Here is a 20,633-nt window from a genome sequence, read left to right as displayed (position 1 = left end):
TAAGAGAGACAGTAACTGCCGTAGAGGAGTCTGTTCAGCACATGTCGGACAAGCTTGACGGACTACTGCAGACGTCATCCAAACATAAAAGCAAAATCGATCAGCTTCACAAGAGGGTCGAGACTCTTGAAAACAGCCAAGAGAAAAAAAAAACCAGTTGAAAAACTAACTCAAGAACTCAACGATCTTTAACAGTACACTAGGTGCGAGAACATGGAAATTCATGGCTTACCATTCACAGAAAAAGAAAACCTCTCGGACAAAATTAACAACCTTGCGCCGAAGCTCGATCTTCCGCTCTTGTCAGATAGTGACGTTGCCAGTATGCATTGGATCACGCCGCGCCCGAACAAGCTACCTATCACGCTAACCCGATTTTCCAGGCGAATGGTGAAAGCAGCGTTGCCAAGGTAGATGTACTGGTAGCGAAGGCTCCATAGACGCCCATTGGTCCAAAAAATGGCGGCTCGTGGGCACTCCAGCGCCCCCTGGATTTTGGGGGGCAAACTACGCAAACGTGACGTAGAATGACGTCACGCATACGTATGCTTTTGGCGCGAATTATAAAGCGGTCTTTCTGTAGAATCCGCGTTTTCGAGCCCGTACCTCTCGAAGGTTGCCGCCTTTCAGCGCGCCCCAACCTTTGCCAGTCAAACGTGCTCGAGTTCCTGCTAGTTATAGCCTTGTTAATGTGCAATTGGGAACGCAATGAAAGTGACTGGTAAAGGAGGGGCAGCATAGAAAGGCAGCAACACTTCCAGACACTGGCGAAGCATGCATGATTCGTAGTGCAAATACTGGTGCTAGTACTTTTGAGAGCTTTTGAGTACAGCAAGGTATGATGCACAAAGCACTGGCTCAAGTGCACAGTTCGCAATAGAGTGTACGGCAAGTATGGTTTTCATAGTTTCATATTCATTGTTTATTGCAGCAACCAAACAAATACAGTCACAAAGCACACCCTTGGCACACAAACAAAAAATACATGTCACAGGCAGCACAAGCAGTATTGTTTAAGTTGGCTAATCATCTCAATAGTCACAGTGCAGACAGGAAAAAGCCCTGAAGTGCCACGAACGTTGTCAGTTAGGAAATTGAAAAGTATAGAAAACAATGCTACGACAGCTTCAATTGAAGCAAACATAACATGACATAAGTAGGCGCATCAACACAGACCATAGAGCACACTGGGATTATTCTTCACATTTAATTTCTTCAGCTGAAAGAATATAGCAGGTGCGTTTACATCTGCAAGGCAATGTTAAAGCCAGCTTTAGCACCCTCAAACGTGCTCAACGTTGGAGCAAATACCATACATTGAGCCGGCGTACCATCTCCAGAGTACTTCTAGTCGTTAGCCGGATCAATTTGAAGTAATTTTACGTCAACAAAAGTACACATGAAGTACAGCGTACAGTGAAGTGCAAGGACATTCGCGGGGCAGTAAAGCATGTAATCAGTGTACTGTACGCTACAATATAGCCAGATAAAAGTCCAGCGCTGTTCTGTTCGTTGCGCTGACAAAGATCCTACTAAAAACTCTGAGATGCAACTAGCCTGCTAAAAGGTGGCCTGGTAGCCAGTGGTGCCGAGTGGTAGTTATGATGACAATGGTTGATTTCATTATACCTGCCAGCACGGAACTGCAGGGGGGGCGAGCAGGTGGAAAAATTAATCGCAGCGCCACGGAAACTAGGTTAATCCATTGCCTAGAAAGTCTCCTTTCAGAGGCATTCAATTTATCGGTATGGCGTTTTATCTGACAATATTGCACAAGTACATAGGTGACACTTGAACAGGCTGTACATGGCATAAAAGTACCCTAAAAGAGTGACATAGTGGAATGAACGATGAAAGATGCTACATTGTTAAACCATTGCCCCTGTGAGCAAACACGTCACATCCTAGCAAATCAAAATACACAAGTAAAAAATAAAAGAATAAAACCAGGCTGTGAACCAGAAAAAACCCTTTGCAACCGTTAAACCAGACTAAGCTGATTTGTTGCACAGGCTGCATAATAGCCTGCAACTTCACAAAATATTTAGCCAACAGCTCGGGAATTGCATCCTTTTCATTTCCATAGCCTCAGTGCTTGCTTCGTGGTTTCCGTTTAGTAGTTGGACTGTGCAGTTCAAGATTTTTTCTGCGTGCAAGCCAATGCAGCCTCACCCTGACGAACAGGGCAAACAAACCATCATAAACGTCATCACCAGACACAGTCAGCGATTTTTCTACCTTGGAATGAAGCAACATGCACAGATCATGCCCTACTTGTTCTTTTCCCACAATATTGGAACTAGATGCGACAAAAACCTGCTCGCAAGCATCGATGAAAGCTACAAACGAGGGTGTAGGAACTGACAGGCTCCCAAAGTCACCTTCTCCAGGATTTTTGACACTTAAGTACAAGAGAACTTGGCTCTGATCGGCAAAGGCGGCATCCACGCTGTCGCAGTGTACCACGGAGCATCGTTTCTTCACATGCCGCAAGCTCATCTTGAAATGAAGCGCTAAGCGCTTCAAAAGAAGAGCGCGAAGCGTGCATAGACGGAAAAAGACTTCGCACTGGCCGCACGCCGAAGGAAACGACAAAACCGAGAAAACTGCCGCAGCGGTGCAGCGGGCTGCAAATCTTACCGAACGGTGACAAAGAAACGACGTGCAAGGACGACGAAAACTTCGCAGAAGGAGCATTTTGAGACCGGCGAGCTAAATTCATACGCTTTACCAGGCGCGCCATCGCAGACAGCTGGCGATAAGAAATCGCTTCGTAAGCTCCCGCCACTGTTGCCGGGTTAGCCGGGTATCGAAACAAGGCCTGCAAAGACGCGCTGTAATGCATCGCACACTCATGAATAGGGGGCACGTCAAGAGCGTTCCAAAAATACAAAATTTGACAGGTTTTAATAAAATGACCTACCTCTTTCATAAAACAAGGTGCTAATATATTTTTTCTTTTCTATTGGCAGATTACATTCCAATTTTGTAGCTTTATCATTTCTTTATATGAGTGTTTTGCCCCCCATCCTCTGGTTGTGCTGCAGTCGCGCTAAACCACTTTTCGGCCCAGCCTTCGCCACCACTTTAAATCCGCCTTGGCGTGGCTGGCAAAACAGCATAAACTGATGGAGTGCACAAGCGCTTTACGTTTTTTCGATAACCTCACTGCCATGAATAAGAGCCTTCTGTGGCTTGCTAAGGCTAAGGCACGCGAACTAAACTACACTTTTGTGTGCTGTTCTCAGGGAGGGGTTTTTGCAAAAAAAGAGCAAGGCACGCGAGCCATACGGATTGCTTGTGAAAGTGATCTGGAAAGAATGGTTGTGTCAGTGTAGACGCACCGCTTGCACACTTGTTTGTAACCTGTCACTGCCATGGGATCCTACTTTACACCGAATTACTTCAATAACTTGATAAGCAGCAATAATTATTCGTCTGAACAAGCACTTCTTCTATATCACCTCGACGCACAAAGTCTACGAAACAAAGTACATGAAATTGAAGCCGATCTTCAGCAAATAAGTTGCACATTTGACACTATTGGTTTTTCCGAAACTTGGTACTCCTCTGATCCCGATGTTACGCAGTTTCCGGGCTATGAGAACATTTCTCTGTTCAGAGAAGATAAGTGTGGAGGAGAAGTTACATTATATGTCAAAAAAAGCTTGTCCTATGATGTTTTGTTTTATTACACTGTCTTACAGGAAGATCTTGAGGCTGTCGCTATATTACACGCAACGTCGCGATACTCCTCATATACCATCCCACTAGTAGCGTAACAGACGAAGTTGTTGAATTCATGCAGTCTTTTCTTTAACGTGCTAGTATTAATAAAAGGGAAACAATAATCTTTGGTGATACAAATATTGATCTCATGAAAAATAACCTTAACCAGGCGAAGTTGCTTGAATGAACACTCTCATACGGTTGTTAAAATGTTATTGAATGTCCCACGCGAGTTACAGAGCATTCTGAAATGTGAATCGACTTATGTTTTACAAGCTTCAAATAATTCTCTTAGAAAACATCTTGTCCGGGGAATTTATGTTAAAAATAAGTGATCATTTTCCCTTTTTGCACAATCTCCACTCGAAAAACATTTGAGTGAAAGCAAATATAAGCGACGAATCGTGAATGAGTTCAACGTGGCCAGATATTCTTCTTTGATGGCTGAGACTAACTGGGCTGAGGTGCACAGAGAAACCAGTGGGTCTAAGGCGTTTGATGTGTTCTTAGAAAAAATCCTCCATAATTAGGACCAGGCATTTCCACGCGTTTTTGTCAAAAAGCACAGAAAAGCGAAAAAGGCATGGATTACCAAAGATTTATATAGGCGTATTAATGAAAAAAATCTATTATTCTCTCGGTTCCTTAAAACAAAAGATCTTGATCATCTCGCAGAATTTAAAAAAATTCGCAGCAGGCTCAATATCGACCTCAAGAAAGCAAGATCTGATTATTACGAAAACAAGTTTTCATTAGTGATGCACACCCCCAAATTGGTTTGGCAAGAATTCAATAAATTTGTAGCCGGAAGAAAAGCATATTTGCCTTCTGAGTTAATCATAAATCGAACTATTTGCTCTGGCCGATTGCTTGCCAAACAGTTTAATAAGCACTCCTTGGATGCCGGCGCAATCAATAACTCTTAATGTGTACATTCATCGAAGTCTATACACGTATATTTTCCCAACTTACAGTGATTCGTTGTTTCTAACGCCTACATCTGAAGAAGAAATTACAGACCTAATAAAAGCGTTAAAAAACGATTGTTCGCCTGGAGACGACGGTATTGGCCCATTCCGATCAAAGCTGCTACCGATTTTATTGTTAGTCCACTTACCTATATATGAAACAGAACGCTTCTTACGGACACATTCCCCGACAGATTGTCACTTGCACGTGTTACAGTGATATTTAAAGGTGGTAACAAAAACGATTTTAACAATTATAGACCAATTTCGGTATTGCCACTTTTTGATAAAATTGCTGAGAGAGTAATTTACAAAAGAATTAACTGCTTTTTAAAGGATAAAAACGTAATTTGTAAACAGCAGTACGGATATCAAACGGGAAAATCAACTTAAACAGTTCTGTTAGGTATTAGGGATAACATAATTCTAAACTTTGAGAAGAAGCTGTATACTATTGGCATTTTTATTGATTTCCACGAAGCGTTTGATTCCATTAAACATGAAATACTACTAAACAAACTAGAAATATACGGAATTTGTGGACTGTGTGGCAAACTTATAGAAAATTACTTGAGTGGAAGAAAACAGCACTGACAACTTCACGAAACTTGGGCTGAGACCAAGTTATATAACAATAGAGACCAATATAGAATATGGTGTTCCTCAGGGATCGATTCTTGGTCTTTTGCTCTTTATTATCTACATAAATGATATTGCAAATATACCTTTAACCCCAGATATCGTTATTTATGCAGACGATACAATTTTTTTTTCTTTTCCGGACCTGATCTTGCCTTGCTGGAATAACAAGCTAATGCCTGGCTTAGCGAGTGATATGTATGGTTGAATAATGATGAAACAGCAATAAATGTGAACAAAACAAAATATATGACTTTCGCTTCGAAAAATAAACCCATACACCATAATCTCAAATTACGCATCAACAACTATGAAATCATGTTAACAAATGGCTGTCGATTTCTTGGGGTTTGCTTCGAATCAGATTTAAGCTCGTCCGATCATGTCAACCATGTACGTTTGGAGGTATCTAGGTCTATAGGCTTGATGTACCGGCTGAAACATCCTATACCGATGCGTTTGAAGAAACAACTATGTACATTTTTCACTAATTCAGTCACATCTTGGGTACTGTCATCTAGCTTGGGGATTAGAATTAGGCAAGAAGACTGACTCGGACCAGCTCTTCGCAGTCCAAGAAAGAGCTTTGCGTTTAGTATGTTCATCAATATCTGTACCAGACAGCTGCATATTCCAGATTCTAAAAATGTTACATTACGCCGACCTTGACAGTTTCTTTCTAGGAATTTTTGTTTATTGTCTAATCAAGAATAACTACGTACTTTTCTTCAAAAAATATTTAAAGCGCGATGTAGTATATAATTTACGTACGAATATTTTAGTTGGACATAGACCCCGGACGAACTATGGTATCCAAACAATACATAATCAAGTAATATCCCTTTGTAACAGACATCTTTCTATATTTGATCACGCTCTCAACAGTAAAACTATTTGGCATTACAAAAGGAAAATAAAACTATTATTGTTAAAAATACCCGATCCTATATGATTTTATTTGGTGCTTGACCTGTGGGTAATAGGCAATGAAATTCATCGTTGTATGTAGTGCATATATGAAGTGCATTCATCCCTCTATATACATATTTATATAGTGGCACAATCGTATTGCACTATCTTGTATGACTTGTTACTCTTTGTGTGTTCAGTTCATTATAATATATGTCAAGTGTACATTTGCTTCTGTTCCCTATGTATTATATCTGTATTGTTCTACTTGTTTGGTAATATATGATTGCACACTGTATTTGATTTAGTGCAAATGCTGTCTGATGTGTACACCTGAGGTGAAGGCCTTGTCAGGGAATATACGTGTTTCCTTTTGCCACGCCTCGTGGACATACCTACAACATTGTATTTATGTTCGAAATAAAGATTGATTGATTGATAATAAATAGAGTCAGTCAAAAATCATTCAATCCGTCACGCGATACTCCGGCGCTGCGGCGGTTGCAGCAGAACGAGATTAGTTGAAATGTTCGAGAAAACTGGTAGCGTGTACTTCGTGTTGCGACACTGGCAGCCTCCGAACAGTACCCGCGTGATGGGGTCGTCGTAATGTAATGGCCTATCGTGAGTGAACGGAACGTCACAGTTTATTTTCCTTCAGTTAAAGTAAAGGTATTGATGTCGAGGCGGCTGGCACTCATTCCCATGGGCTCGCAGCAATGTCACGCAAGCCTGCTCCAAACCACCCTGATGATATATTTGATGTTATTAAATTGGCGAGCATACACCATGAAAAATAAATGCTTATTCTGTACGTGGACAACAGTACAGTAGTAGAGTGGCTGTAAAACCCAGTGGATAATGCCTGCTGGCTCAAGTATGCTTTGCAAAGCAAGAAAGCACCCGCAAATCCGGGTGACGAGGCAAAGCAGGCCTCGGTTTAAAGTAGTTGTAATCCGTCCTTGTGAGTGACGAGAACTTATAATACATTAGATGGACGAAATCCAATGCTAGATCGGCTGAACTGCGAAATGAAGACGTAATGCTGACATAGAACTAAGATTTCGTAGTTCAGAGAACAGAAGTGTTTCTGTAATGTTAACGGGTTAAAAAAACTTAATTCTGCGGCTTTACATGCCAAAACCATTCTTTGATTATGAGGCATCATGTAAGGACGTACACCGAATTAATTTTGACCACCTGGTGCTCTTTACGGGCACCCAATTCCCGGAAGTTTTTTTTCACTATGCCCCTTATCGAAATGCAGCCGCTGTGGCCGAGATTTGACGCCGTGACCTTATGCGTTGCAGCGCTACGCCATAGGTGGTAAGTCATCAAGGCAGGTAAAATGTTACGAGTATTTCATAATGCACATATGTAATGAAATTCAACAAGAGAAACAAGGGATAACTGTGCACCGACTCATAAACATAAGCGCGAACACATCCTAACGATTACGCAAGAGCTGAGATAGACCTGTAAAAAATGATTAATGGCAGGTGTTTGCACAGCGATAAGAAGAATCCACAATGGCCCCAATTGCCGCATTGACTGCTGAATAGATCACGGAGACTGCTAATGGAAAAGTTGCCTAGAACTTTTCACTACATCGTGTATGGTATCGCAGTGGTTTGATTCGAGTCCGATTATGTATTGAAATATACGTGAAACGCTGTGCTCTTTGCCGCTTTCATGGGGAAATACTATGGGGGACAAACGGGACGCTGCTTGAATGTCAAAGAGCGCAGCGCGTAATACGGCAACAACAGAAAAAAAGTGCGCTTTGGTTCCTTCTTTCCTTTTTTTCTTTTTTGCTCTTTCTTCCTTTCTTTCTTACAGTGTTCTGGTATTCCGCGCTGTGCTCAATTCGCCATGAATTGCAAGCTCGCCCAAGCCTCTACCCTTGTCAACTTGAATGACAAGTTAAGACATGACAATTACATTGCATCTGACATTGTCGATGAATATTGGAGCATAAACTGTGCACGTGGCGAGGTATGCAAAATTTATTGTCATTGTCAGGAAAAGTTTACAGTTGACGAGAGCAGTTCTTGAAGCTATACTGGAACTCGGTGAAGTGGAAAACATGCTTCATTAAACCTTCGGTTTTGCTCTCGCATCAAGAAATGTACTGATTTTCTCTCCGTATGAACATCATTGTGTTATTTATGGCATCGTGCTGTCATGCTGTCTTTACACCTGTTGCGCTGCTAGTTAGAATATTGTCGCAGTTTACTGGCAGCAAGTGTTTAAGCGTCATTTTTCTCTTGCAACGCGCCTTTTTTCCATTGTCAAGCATGTTTAACACGTTAGTCGATGCGAAGTGTCCGTAAATTACTCTTTGCTATCGCACCTGCAGGTTGCGTTAGTTTCATTTGCCAGTGCTGTGTGTAGGTGTGATATTCTTTTTATTTGTCTCATTGTTGCGTACGCTGTACGTAAGATATCGTGAAACGCAGAATAGCTCTTACCAAGGAGCGACCACCTTCAGTGCCGAATTGAACGGAATTTGTGCCGTCCTAACGATAAGCTTTGTATAAGCGACTGACGAAAACGTAACTTTGATTAGAGAGCTCCTTTTGATAAAGAAGGTTCCCGAATTACGAAAATTTTGGGACGGCAAAATCGGGTTCTTTCGAACATTATGACACTGTGGGAAGCGTACATACGGCGACTGCGTAATTTTTATTCATTGCGACGCCCTAGGTTCACAAACTTAATATGTGCAACATGGCTCCGAAGCACATAATCGACTTTCGAACAATGCCTTTGCGAGTCTCGCATAAGCAAACGAACGATTTCACAACACATTCATCTTGGGTGCCCACAACACTATATACTGCGCAGCGAGGACTAAAGGCTCAATTAAGGTTCTGAGACCTTCCATGACCCTTTACTCTGAAAACAAAAAACTTGGTCCACGAAGATGATCAAAGAGAAGTCATCCGCATGGCCCTGGATACCGCTGAGCTCCAAGGAACATCAGCCAGCTGAAAAGGGAGGAGCAATCCGAAGAGACAGGAAGACTCCTGACAATTCGGGGCTCTTTTTGCGGTGCAAATAAACGTTATTTCTCTCTCTCTCTCTCGAGTAAAACGCAAAAGTAAGAAGCTCATGCTAGATGGTCGGGGTTGAGGCCAACACTTCTTGTAATGCAATAGAAAATATATATGTAGCTCACGTCTTATTTTTCCAAGTATGGTTATGTATCTTGTTATACAGACATGTATAAAGATTAGGCGCCTCACTTGGAAAACTGACAATTTATGCCGCGAATTCAGGGCCGGTTGTGAACTCTAACTTGTTTACAACACCTGTGATGTCTCTTACAGTTATTTTACTCTTTTCTATGCCTTTCTTCACAGGTAGGCGACGCTTTCACAAGTGTTCGTGATATTTGACTGCACTTGGGGTTTTTCAGTCTGAGCATTGCTCGCCCTGCGAAGAGCAGCAGCCAGCGTCAATAAAGGCACCAATATTTCATTAATTTGTATGGCAATAATCACAAAAAAACATAATAGGTTCGGCTTTTCTATCGTATACAGCTTACGGAATTGCCAAGCAAGATGTTAGTGTGTATTTTAAGAATTCGATGCCTAAACCTCAAACGTAATTGTTTAAAAGAGGACAAATTTGCTTCAAAATTTATAAAAGCTTGGAGGTGACAAATAATGATGCATTGCCTAAGGACAACAGCTAAGCTTTATTCATATAACCAATTCCATTAAAATTGGTTCAGTGGTTGTCCCCAGGGAGAAATTTTCTGCTTCGCAAGCACTTGAATGGAGGAGTGAGTGCCGTCCTCCAGTTAGCTTCCATCTACAATGTGGTCGACCTATGATTACAATAAGGTAAACTGCAATGAATCAGACAGCGAACTATTATGAAAACGTGACAACTGAGTGTTGAATTAGTGTGTCCCACGATGTGCAAATTCGCTTTAGAACCGCAGTGCAGAAGCCCAGCAATGACATAATACAAACGATGTTCGAAAAAAAAAGAAAGCAAATGAAAATGAGTAGGAGGTTGTTTAGAAGCGATGTTATGTGCCCATTATAGACGGTTGCTGCAAGTTTGATTTATCGTAAAAGAGATGATGGAGGTATGGACACACATGGGAACGATATAGAGGAGTCACACGGTGACCGATTCGAACACTGCATCTACGCAGAAAAATAAATGTGCGGCATTGAAGTGCAGTGAAGGTCTATATGTTATGGCTGTTCCCTAAAGTATGCGGTGCATGTTCAGAGTCGCACTAACATGCGTATGAAATTTAAAGGGGGTGAAAGCACTCGCTGTAAATTGTTCGCGACACCGACTTCATTGAAACTATTCGTCGAGCGTCGCGAATGGCGCCAGAAAATATCAGAGAGAGAGAGAAGTGGTTGTTGAGGGGAAGGAGAAAAGGCTAGCGCTATTTTCTGCAGATTTCGTTCAGAGCAACTTTGCCAAATTCCTTCTCTAAACGGAAGTTGGATAGGCTGTTGCTCAATCTGTGCCATCTGAGAGCAGGTGATCACGCGGCAATTCTCCCAATGCAAGCGAATGAGAGACAACGCAACCTAACTTGGCTGCTAACGTGGCACGTTTTCTAACGTTAACCAAGCCTAGGCAGAATTGCGAGACGAACCACAGGTGCCAGAAAGAGCAGATGGCGCATGGGGACGGGAATGATTTCCATCTATTTTTCCTTGTTATTTTCGCATCTTTCCCATTTTCTATCATTGCTCCGCATGCCAGATTCGCGTTGATTGAACTCGCCTTCGGCAAACTGCTTCCATCTTTAGTTAGTTGCTAAGGTAAGAGTTGCGTCATACTGCAGGGCCAATAGGTTTTCTCGGAAGGTAACAGGTCTTCGAGAAGCGAGAGCTGACCCAGTACATTAAGATATTACAACATTTGCAGTGAGGACACTTTGCGAGAGAATTGTGTATTTAGTTGTTCGTGATTACGTTTTTATTGTTTACACGTAATGTGTTATTTTGCGTAGAGAATATCAAGGAGTCAGTGTCGCGTTCAGAAATGCCCATTTTGTATGTTTTTTGCAGAATGGTTTTGTTTTATTGCAAATTGGTTTAATTTTAATACAAAGAAAAACTGAATGTGGGCAAACGCACGCAACAAATGTACAAATTGGTCAGCCAAATCAAATTACATAGCAAAACATAAAACGGCCACAGCGTGACATGTTTGTTTACTATTTCTGAGTGCTCTGTTTGGTTGGGTAACGCGAGCGCGTTACAATGGCGGCCGCTTTCTGTTTGCGACCATGGAAGTTTACTCGCGTGTGCTTTTTAACACCGTATTGCACGTCACTCGACTTCCAAAAGAGCAGATGATCAGGTCTTTGCATAACGTGGCCAAGGTAAATGCATCGGAGATCAACGGTAAGTGAGCGACCATTGATATGATATGCTGTATATACAACTAACGACACTCTGGCCAACGGAATTGTAATGCAGGTAATGCTAACGGAACTACTATAATTTGCTGTTTGCTCACGTTTGCCGGCGGGGGAGATGCAGGATATCTCAGGGAATAAGGCATAATGGCCGATGACACACGCACACACAAAACCAGACGGTTTTACTGCTAATGTTCAGGTATCGTCCCCTACGAAAAAAGAAAACAAGCACCCAAATGTAATTAAATCACGATCTCTCTACATGGAGCACGGTGCCGTAAGTCTCTAAAAGCTTGTTGGGAAGAGGCGTGAACGCGTGCGGAATTCTGTCGCATACAGTGGATATGCAGGGTTTAATGCTACGCAATTGACGTGAACCGCTGCAATATCTGCAATATCCCGCAACGATGTTTTAGTCACTTACTGCGCTTTTCGTCAAAAAGCTACATTTCAGGTGCATGAGACGCCGTTATAAAGGGTTTTAGGGATTTAATTTAGTCACCCTTGACTTGTGTATACCTAAGGCTAAAGCTGTGTAAATCAAATTTCGTACAACCGCTGCGATATACTCCCTGTTGTCCGCGCTTTGTCAGCAGCATGTTTGTGACCCCAGAAAACTTCTGGTCGTTCCGTATCTGGCGTCCAAATTTGTCTACGAAGAGATAAGCATATTGTACCTTAAATTATTAAACGTCCATGTTTCCATGCTTTCAAACATATGAAACGCGTTCTTTTCTGTAGCGCTAGGTTACGCATGCCTTCCACTGTGCATTAAAGCAAAATTTTTTTAATATAAACAGCAGCTTAGCTGTATAGCTAAACTTCAGCCAGCTATAGGGTCCTGTATCTGCGTAGGTAATTACAACTCGTGCAGTCTTCGTTACCCGACTCGGGCTTTTCTAGAGGGTGAAACAGGAAGTGCTTTGGAAAACCTGTGTGCCGACAACCACATCATTTATTCTTGAACGAACGAGGCGGGAAGGAAGTCCGAATGGGCGGAGAGGGAACGGTGAACAGCTCAAAGCGCCCCGAGAGATTACTTCGAAGGAGGCAGCTACTAAATAAAAGAAAAGGTTCCGCAAGGTAACTATAATCGCGCGGGGTATAGTTATAGCACGAGCGCGTGGCTTTGTGTTGCCGCAGCGGCAACGTATTGCCGCAGCGCAGTGCCTGGAGCGTGGCGCGCTAATAACTACGGCACCAAACAACCGCTGACCACGTCATTCGCCCGGCTCACCTGCTGTTTGTCCTCGGGCAGGGGGATGGGGGGAGGGATGGGGGCGGGCAAGCTCGAAATGACAAGACCCGAAGCTCTGCGCCATCGTCCCCGACAGCCGAAGAAAACGGCCTCCCTCACGCGACGCGCATTTTTTTTTTCCAAGGAAGTGGTTAGCGATCGCGAAGCCAAATCGTCGTCGCCGTCAAGGTTTTTTTCCCTCCTTTTGTGCAACTTCGCGCGCGCTGTGGAATCGGTGGTGACGAAACGCGACCTTACCTAACGTCGCATATTTCCGTGCCCGTGCAGAGACTAGTAAGAGCGCGAACACCACCTGCTGCCGTCGTCGCCACTAGACCCTGTCCGCGCTGGCAGCGTTAGATTAGGAAGCGTTACAAGGTTGTCTGGCGCATTAGTTTGCGACGGGCGTTTGCGCGAGGTCGTTTTTAACAACTGGTGAGCTTAGGTTTGGGCACCGCTATGCGGGTGCGAGTAGAAAATTGAAGGTCTCGAGTTGCTCGGTGCTATGGAGAAAGAGCAGGTGGCCTGGTGCGTCCGAAACTCTATGACGCCTTCCCGTTTATTTGCCGTCTCCTCTCTCACAGCTTTAAGTAAATGCGAGAAAGATTTCTTATGCATTTAGTCACGCCAGTTCATAAAAGAAAGAAAGAAAGAAAACAAGAAGAAAGAAAAGTGCTTGAATTGTGCACAAGAAAAAAGCTGTTTCTTCGTGTTTTTATTTTTCTGCGACATCCAGGCATTAGAAGCACCGATCTCAAGGCACCACAATCACTCATTCACTGCCCATGTTGCGTTTTATTTTATTTCTAGTAAATACTGATTCCAAAAAGAAACGCGCTAACGCTAGACATGGGCAAACCAACAAGATCATGTAAGACGAACTTACGAAAGCACAGGAAAGCAACACAGAGAGGCCAAGCACTCGTGCTTCGGATTCTGGCGAATCACTATGTAAACAAACAGGCACTCATGCAATCATGCGGCACAAGAACCTAATATACGTGATGCATATCAATAATTTAGTCAACCTCTCTCCTTAAATGTGAGGTGTTCGTGTGCCACTTGTAACACTTCAATGCCCACTTTTGTATTGAACAGAATTGAAACGAAAGTAAAAACGGATTTTTCTGTTCTAGAAACCTTACTGACGTTGTTACAACAAAAAAGTAAAAAAAATAAAGAATATGAGCCCTATGATGACCACAAAAAGCATATTACCTGCACGCGGAAGATCATGTCAAAAACAAGTCTTCTCGACTGGCTTTGTTGAAAAAAGCAAAATTTGTCACTGAGCTTTCACATACAGGCACCACAACTTAAAGGGGCCCTGAACTATCCCTTAGCCTTGGTGAAAAAGCACATTCCGCAAACAGCTCACGCTATTGTTAAAATATCAGTCAAACTTAGCACTCGTGCGTAGCGCTTGGGGTCACAAGCGCAGCATGAAGTAATTTTCTTCTTAACGCTCTCTTTTCGACAGAAGCCTTCTCCTCGCCCGTTTCGGGGCTGCCGGGAGCTGCCTCTTGACGTCAACAGGTAGATTCCCTTAGAGCCGAGTTGTTGGCCGATAGTAGAGGTCAATCAAGAATGCAGTTTGGATCAGTGCGCTTCTTCCTATTGTTGCTGTGTATATTATTGACGCAGTTTACTAAACAGGCTCACGTAAGCAAAAATCGGAATTTCAAACTTTGATAAGAATTACATACTGCCGGACGAAGCCGACTATCATCTGCCCACGCTCGACCACGAGGGCTGCAATGTGGGCTTGTTGGTAATGCATTAGTCCCGTAGGTGGGACTCATGTTGGTTGAGTGTATAAGTACGACCTGGTTTTCGATAATAAACATTGTTGGAAGTTAGCGCTGTGTGTGTCTATGCGTCCTTCTTTTGCCCCGTCATTTATTCGCGCTACCGTACACCCCCTGAAGATGGGATTGAAACTTTGGCAATACTGTTTATCGGTGTCGTAGCCCTCGGGTCTCGCTAATTCTGATTAGATTTGAACAATCCACTAATCTCGAACCAAGCGAAACTTTAGGTCGGAGTACACGCACGCTTCCCAGCGCACTCATCACTGGTCTCCCCTAAAGCCCCTCCATACACGTTTCCGCCGACCAGGTTAAGTACCGCCAGCCTGCCCTCCTCCTCCACGCTCCTCTCGCACTAACCCCCTTAGCTTCCAGCGTCAAGCAGAACTTACGTAGCTGCAGCTTCCTGTTCCGAGTGGAAGTGACACTTTGTTTTTTAGCGTCGTTTACTTTCGCGCCGCTGTAGAGGCTTTAATTGCACGAGCTGCTGTTGAAACTGTGAATGCGATTCCGTCCACGAACCACCGCCTACTGTAACCAGCGATCTGCTCGTGTTCGCTGCTTCACGTCAACCCGCGACGGGTTGTGGCACGAGCGACAACGTACAGTGGAATTTAGTGCCTGGGCGTTTGGAGACCACTGCCGTTTTTCGTGAATTTGGACAACAGCGACCGCGCACTACTACTTCAGCGTCATACAACAGCTTGTCGCCTTTGCATTCTTTTTTATGGTGACTGCCACAGCTCTGCTAAGCACGCGCGGGCGTCTCACCACCGCCTAACAGTAGTCAAAGCGGAAATTCCCGCAGCGCAACTCCAGGAAACGAAAACGCTGGAACCGGAAATTTTTAAACCGGAAATGCCGGAACAGTAAATACGGGAACCGGATTTGGTGTGAGGGGAAAAGGCGGCGCACAACAAAAGTTGTCGCTACTTAAGAAAGCGGCGGTGGCGCGTACATGCAGGGGTTTTAGTCTCTCCTGGCTAGACGCTCAAGCTGATGGTGATGATATGTGGTGTTTCTTGGCGCAAGGGTCAAGCATTGTCAAAGAGCGCCAGGCCAGTGTTTATGAGATTGCACTGTAGCGATGAATTACGAGAAGTAGATGTGACGTGGCTGTAAAGGGGCCTAAAACATCCACTGTCGTGTCCGTAAAGTCTTTATGTAGAAGAAATAAGGCAGTGGCTAATGAGGTGTACTATGAACAGAAAAGATACACAGTGAAAGATTGATATGATGTGCTGAAATATGCCAATGGTACAGATATGCATGAAGCGCTACTGCCTTAAGGGAACCCTTGAAACCCGACAACGTGAAGCCATGTGCTATACAAAACAGCACTATCGCAGGAGAATCATTTGGTGAGAGGACGTAACATGCATTTGTTGGGCTAATAACACGTAACACGACAACATTCAAGAATTCTAGAGCTGCTTTGCTGTCAAAAAATAGTTCTGCACCACGAAAGATTACCGGGTTGAGAGATATATGTTGCCGGTATGCCAGTGTAAAGTGTTTCATTCTCTCAGATTCTGCTTTCGGACGCTGCAGGAAGACCTGGAGAACAGGTCAGCCTCACCACGTCTACCCCAAATTGCAGGTTCATTAGCAGTCAGCAGAAAACTGTGGGTGCCATGCCTGTGCCTTATTCTGAGCTGACTGAGTAGGGCATCAGCTCGCCATATTCTCGTTTTGGAGGGCCAGATACCTAAATATGGCTTACTTATGTGAACCTTTTCATCAGTTAGTGTTTAAAAAGTGTTGCCAGTGGCTTATCGGCTCCTTTTGTAGGACAGCCTTGAGGTGTGTAGCAGGGACAGAAGCAGCAGGATTGAGAGCTTGCGATGCAATTGATTGGCAGTGTGGTCTGCTAGCACATTACTCTCAATTTACTTTAATTTTCTGATATTTTTCACAGCTGAAATTAGCGCATAGGCCTCATTCCTGTTATACTTGTTTCTGAGCAGAGGAAATCTGTGTTCGAGAAGGATGGACCGACTGTTGCATAAGACACGTGAGTATGTTACTTGGAAGCGTCTGGGTGTGCTATTCAGCATCGGTGGAGGAATGTGCTAATTTGCCGTGGCACGCATTCCTCAACAACATTGAATAGCACACCTTTATTTTCAATTCTACACCCTCGCCCCTAACACACCCTCTGTCGTTGCCTCGCCCACCCGCCTTTCCCCCTGTTCTCAATACAAGAGCCCTACCTATATATACTGTGCCAAAGAAAGCATATGTCGCCTTGGAAAAGTCAATGCCACTTATCGAAACGTTGGCTCCGGCTTTTCCCTTGTTCTCGTTTTGCTCATATCCCATGTTGTGTGACAGGATTTTAAGAATGTTCTCTGTTTCCAAGCAATCGTTTTATGGTGCTTCCGGCGTGGGTTAATATTTAACTTCGTGCCTAAAAGGATGCCTAAATATTGTAGTCTCTGTTTACACGTAATTGTTGATCATGCAGCTCAATATGGGAGTACCTGGACCGCAGCCAAAAGCGAAAGCGCCGTTCCACTTAAGAGTAAGATCAGCTAGCTCATCGCAGAAAAACTGGCTCCAAGGGTAAATATATTCGAGCATTTCCTAGAAGAAGATAAACGTCAACAGGAGAACGAGTTTTTTATGCAGGAAGCCGCAAAGGGGGAGGAGCAGCTTATTCATGTTGGGAGAAGCTTTTCTTAATTTCAAAAATAATCCGTTTTTTTTTTAGGCTCTCGCTCTCTCACAGCTCCCCCTAATAAAATGATCTCTAATATTATTCATTAGGGAAGCATCAGTGAGATATATTAAATAAAGCATCCCATATTTCTCAGTGATATTTTTTTCACAATTATTTTGCACAGACAAATCACAAGCATTGCGGCTTTTGTTACAGTAATACATCATTTTCTCCACTTCCTGTGAGTAAAAACGTGTACAACAGAAGACGCTGAAAAGACAGAAAATTGGTTATTGCAAAGAAAAGATGGCAAGGAAGCACATTTAGAGGAACTCATCCTAGCCTGGCTAGAGAAGAAGGACTTGCACTGCTTCAATAAGAGTTGTTGGCCCACTGAAAAGCTTGCTTTCGACGAGTATGCATAGATTGGAACGGTTGTACGAATCATGGCAACATCCTGGTAATCCCAATGTTAACGTAGCGGAAGTGACAGCAGTAGTACGCCAGTGTCAGTAACATGATGCTGTAACCAGCGAGGGAAACAAAGCAAAGGTTAGTGCTGTCAAAGAAGACGTGGAATCAGGTTGTCTTGCGCACAAATACGGAAGACCACTGAGAGCACAGCAGTTTATCTTCAATGTCTCATGCAACTGCTTCATTTATTGGTGTATCTTGCACAAGAATCTTCATGTGCGTGCTGTGATGCATGCAATAATGCGTGCTGTTGTAATATTATGTAAGGTATACGTGAGCTTAAATATGCAAGCAGGCATTAGCACCACCGAACAGTTATAATTACGTTACGAAAACAGACCAGTAAACATGCTGAATTTTAGAGATCGCAATTTACAAAAGCGGCAGCATGGATGCGGCAATTTCACCCAGCAGCATTTGCACGAGTAGTTGCGATAATCGCTAGCATGGTCCTACGGAGGGGACACTGGAAATTGGCAGCCACCCAAAGCACCAGCTTCTTGCGGAAATCCGGTCATCATGAAGAATCCTCGAATGTGCTTGCCCATTTCGGCGGGTGGCACCATCGCCAGCTACTCCTGTGCGAGTCTATCAAGGACAGCAACACAAAAGTCCTTATATATCATGTTAACTGCGGAGCATACCACACCAGACTTAATCGGTTGTTCTATGTTCCGCTGTCGAGCAAAGTTGGAACAGCACAATACCGACTCTTTTATCGACAGAAACTGCGTCTGTCATGACGGTGCCTTGTAACTGCTAATCGGCGCGACAGGCATCCATGTGGTCTTGGGCATACTGAAAAGAACCTTTTGAAGTTGGTTTCACTTAACGATGGAATGACGCCTCATACTAACGCGACTTCCTCGAAAAGCGCCACCACTCCTTGGGCAACAGGCACCAGCACTAATCACGAGCGCGTCATCTAGGAGAAGCTATTCGATTGCTCGGCGGCGACTCCTTGCCTTGTTGGCGACGAAATTTTTTGACGACGCGGCTCCAAGAATCAGATACGTCACAACAAAATGGAGCACATGGTAAAAGTCTTCAGAATCTGCTTGAAAGCCTTGAAGCTGCGGGCGCTATTTTTCCAATTTTAGTGGCTCGGCTACGCTATGGAATGGTCGTTCTGCTAGCTTTGGCTTAGAACAGTTTAGAGCTGGGTGGAAAAAAGACATTCCCGAATTAAACTACATAAGCTGTGCCTATTGATATTTTCCACGCCATTTATAAAACGCTCTGTTGTATTAGGACTGGAGACCAAACTTGACCGTTTCACTGCAGTTGTCGTCGTCGCTACGTCTAATGCCATTAAATATGTTCCTCAAGCAGCGACTGAAACGTAATGGCATTAAGGCACTTAAGGCCCCACACTTTAATGGCAGTAACCTCGCCCGTGTGTCCCTGGTATTAGCCGATGTGTGCCCGACCGACATACTCGCACCAGCGAACATAAAGACGATGTATTGTTCGACCCGGTGAAATTGTGCGGTTGCCATAGAGATAAGCGCCAAAGGAAATGGGCTATTCTTGCCCCTCTGTGCAAGAAAACACAGCGGCGCGTGGCTACCTAGCACACTGTAACCAAGAAAAGGGATGCGACACCACGGACTCTACCGTAAATTGAGGGATAGCCATCAAGTTTAGCGCGTCGTCGGCGCCAAAATCAGAAGTAGCAGCGTCTACATGAACGTTCAAAATAAAATTTGAAGTGCGCGCCATGATGACGTTCAGTAGATGGAGCGTTGTGGGCACCACCCCGTTCCGTCGTTGCCTTTGCAGAGCAAAGCACTGAAGGAGCAGTGGAAGCCCCGTGAAATGGATCAAATGCGGTGTTTGAATGCCAATAGCTCCGCTTCTGCTGAACGCATTTAAGTACTTTTTGATGCGACGTATCCCTGAAATAACATATTTTGACATCAAAAGGCACGTCTAAATACAGATAAAGATGTACTGTAGTGCTGCTGACAATAGTCACATTTCTTGCTAGACTTGTCGGCTACTGGAATTTTTGGGCTGACAGAAATGAGGTCACTAGTGAGCACTTACGGACTGTCATGAAGCGTCTGAATGGGCTGAAGGAGTGAATGTGATGCCTAGAGCCGAAATAAATATGAAAGACATGCATTTTGGATGAGCTACCAACATTTACGTATTTATGTGAGCACTTAGGCTTCTCCGAATGTTCGCACGTTTTGTGTTAACGATATCAGCGCATGGATATCACTGTATGCAAATGCGCATGTATGCATGCTAGCAGCGCATGACAAAATGAAGATACAGAAAGAGAAAAATGCCCAGCAGCACTTTGTCTTTCTCACTCCTAATTTGTGTTGCACCGTGCAGATAGCAGAGATAATTTCCAACACCCGATATACGCCATAGGAGCACACATATCGTTCCTGAAGTACTTTCTGCCTGATAGATGACAGCAAATAATATAATAGGATATCGTGTAGCTGTCTAAATAGTGTATCGAACAGAAAAAAAAGCAGCGAAAACGAACTCTGTAAATTACTGCAGACCAGCAGAAAGAGATAACAGATGCAGAAACAAAGGAATACAAAAACAGTAGCAGGTATAAAAGGGGACAAAATGTTATTAGCTAGGTCTATTTGATAAAAGAACTTCTCAGCAAATAAAACAAGCAGGCCCCAGCTACTTTTATAAGAGTAGCTGTGTCGTGTTGAAATTGATCGCGCAAATACGTGCTCCGCAAAAACCAATAGTGAATTTTCTTGTAGCGTGAACACAGGGTAGACATGATTCGCACTCTCATAACTTGTCCGGAGTTTCTGTA

The sequence above is a fragment of the Dermacentor albipictus genome, chromosome 6 (assembly GCF_038994185.2).
Source record: "Dermacentor albipictus isolate Rhodes 1998 colony chromosome 6, USDA_Dalb.pri_finalv2, whole genome shotgun sequence".
Taxonomy (NCBI): domain Eukaryota; kingdom Metazoa; phylum Arthropoda; class Arachnida; order Ixodida; family Ixodidae; genus Dermacentor; species Dermacentor albipictus.
This window is presented reverse-complemented; position numbering follows the sequence as displayed.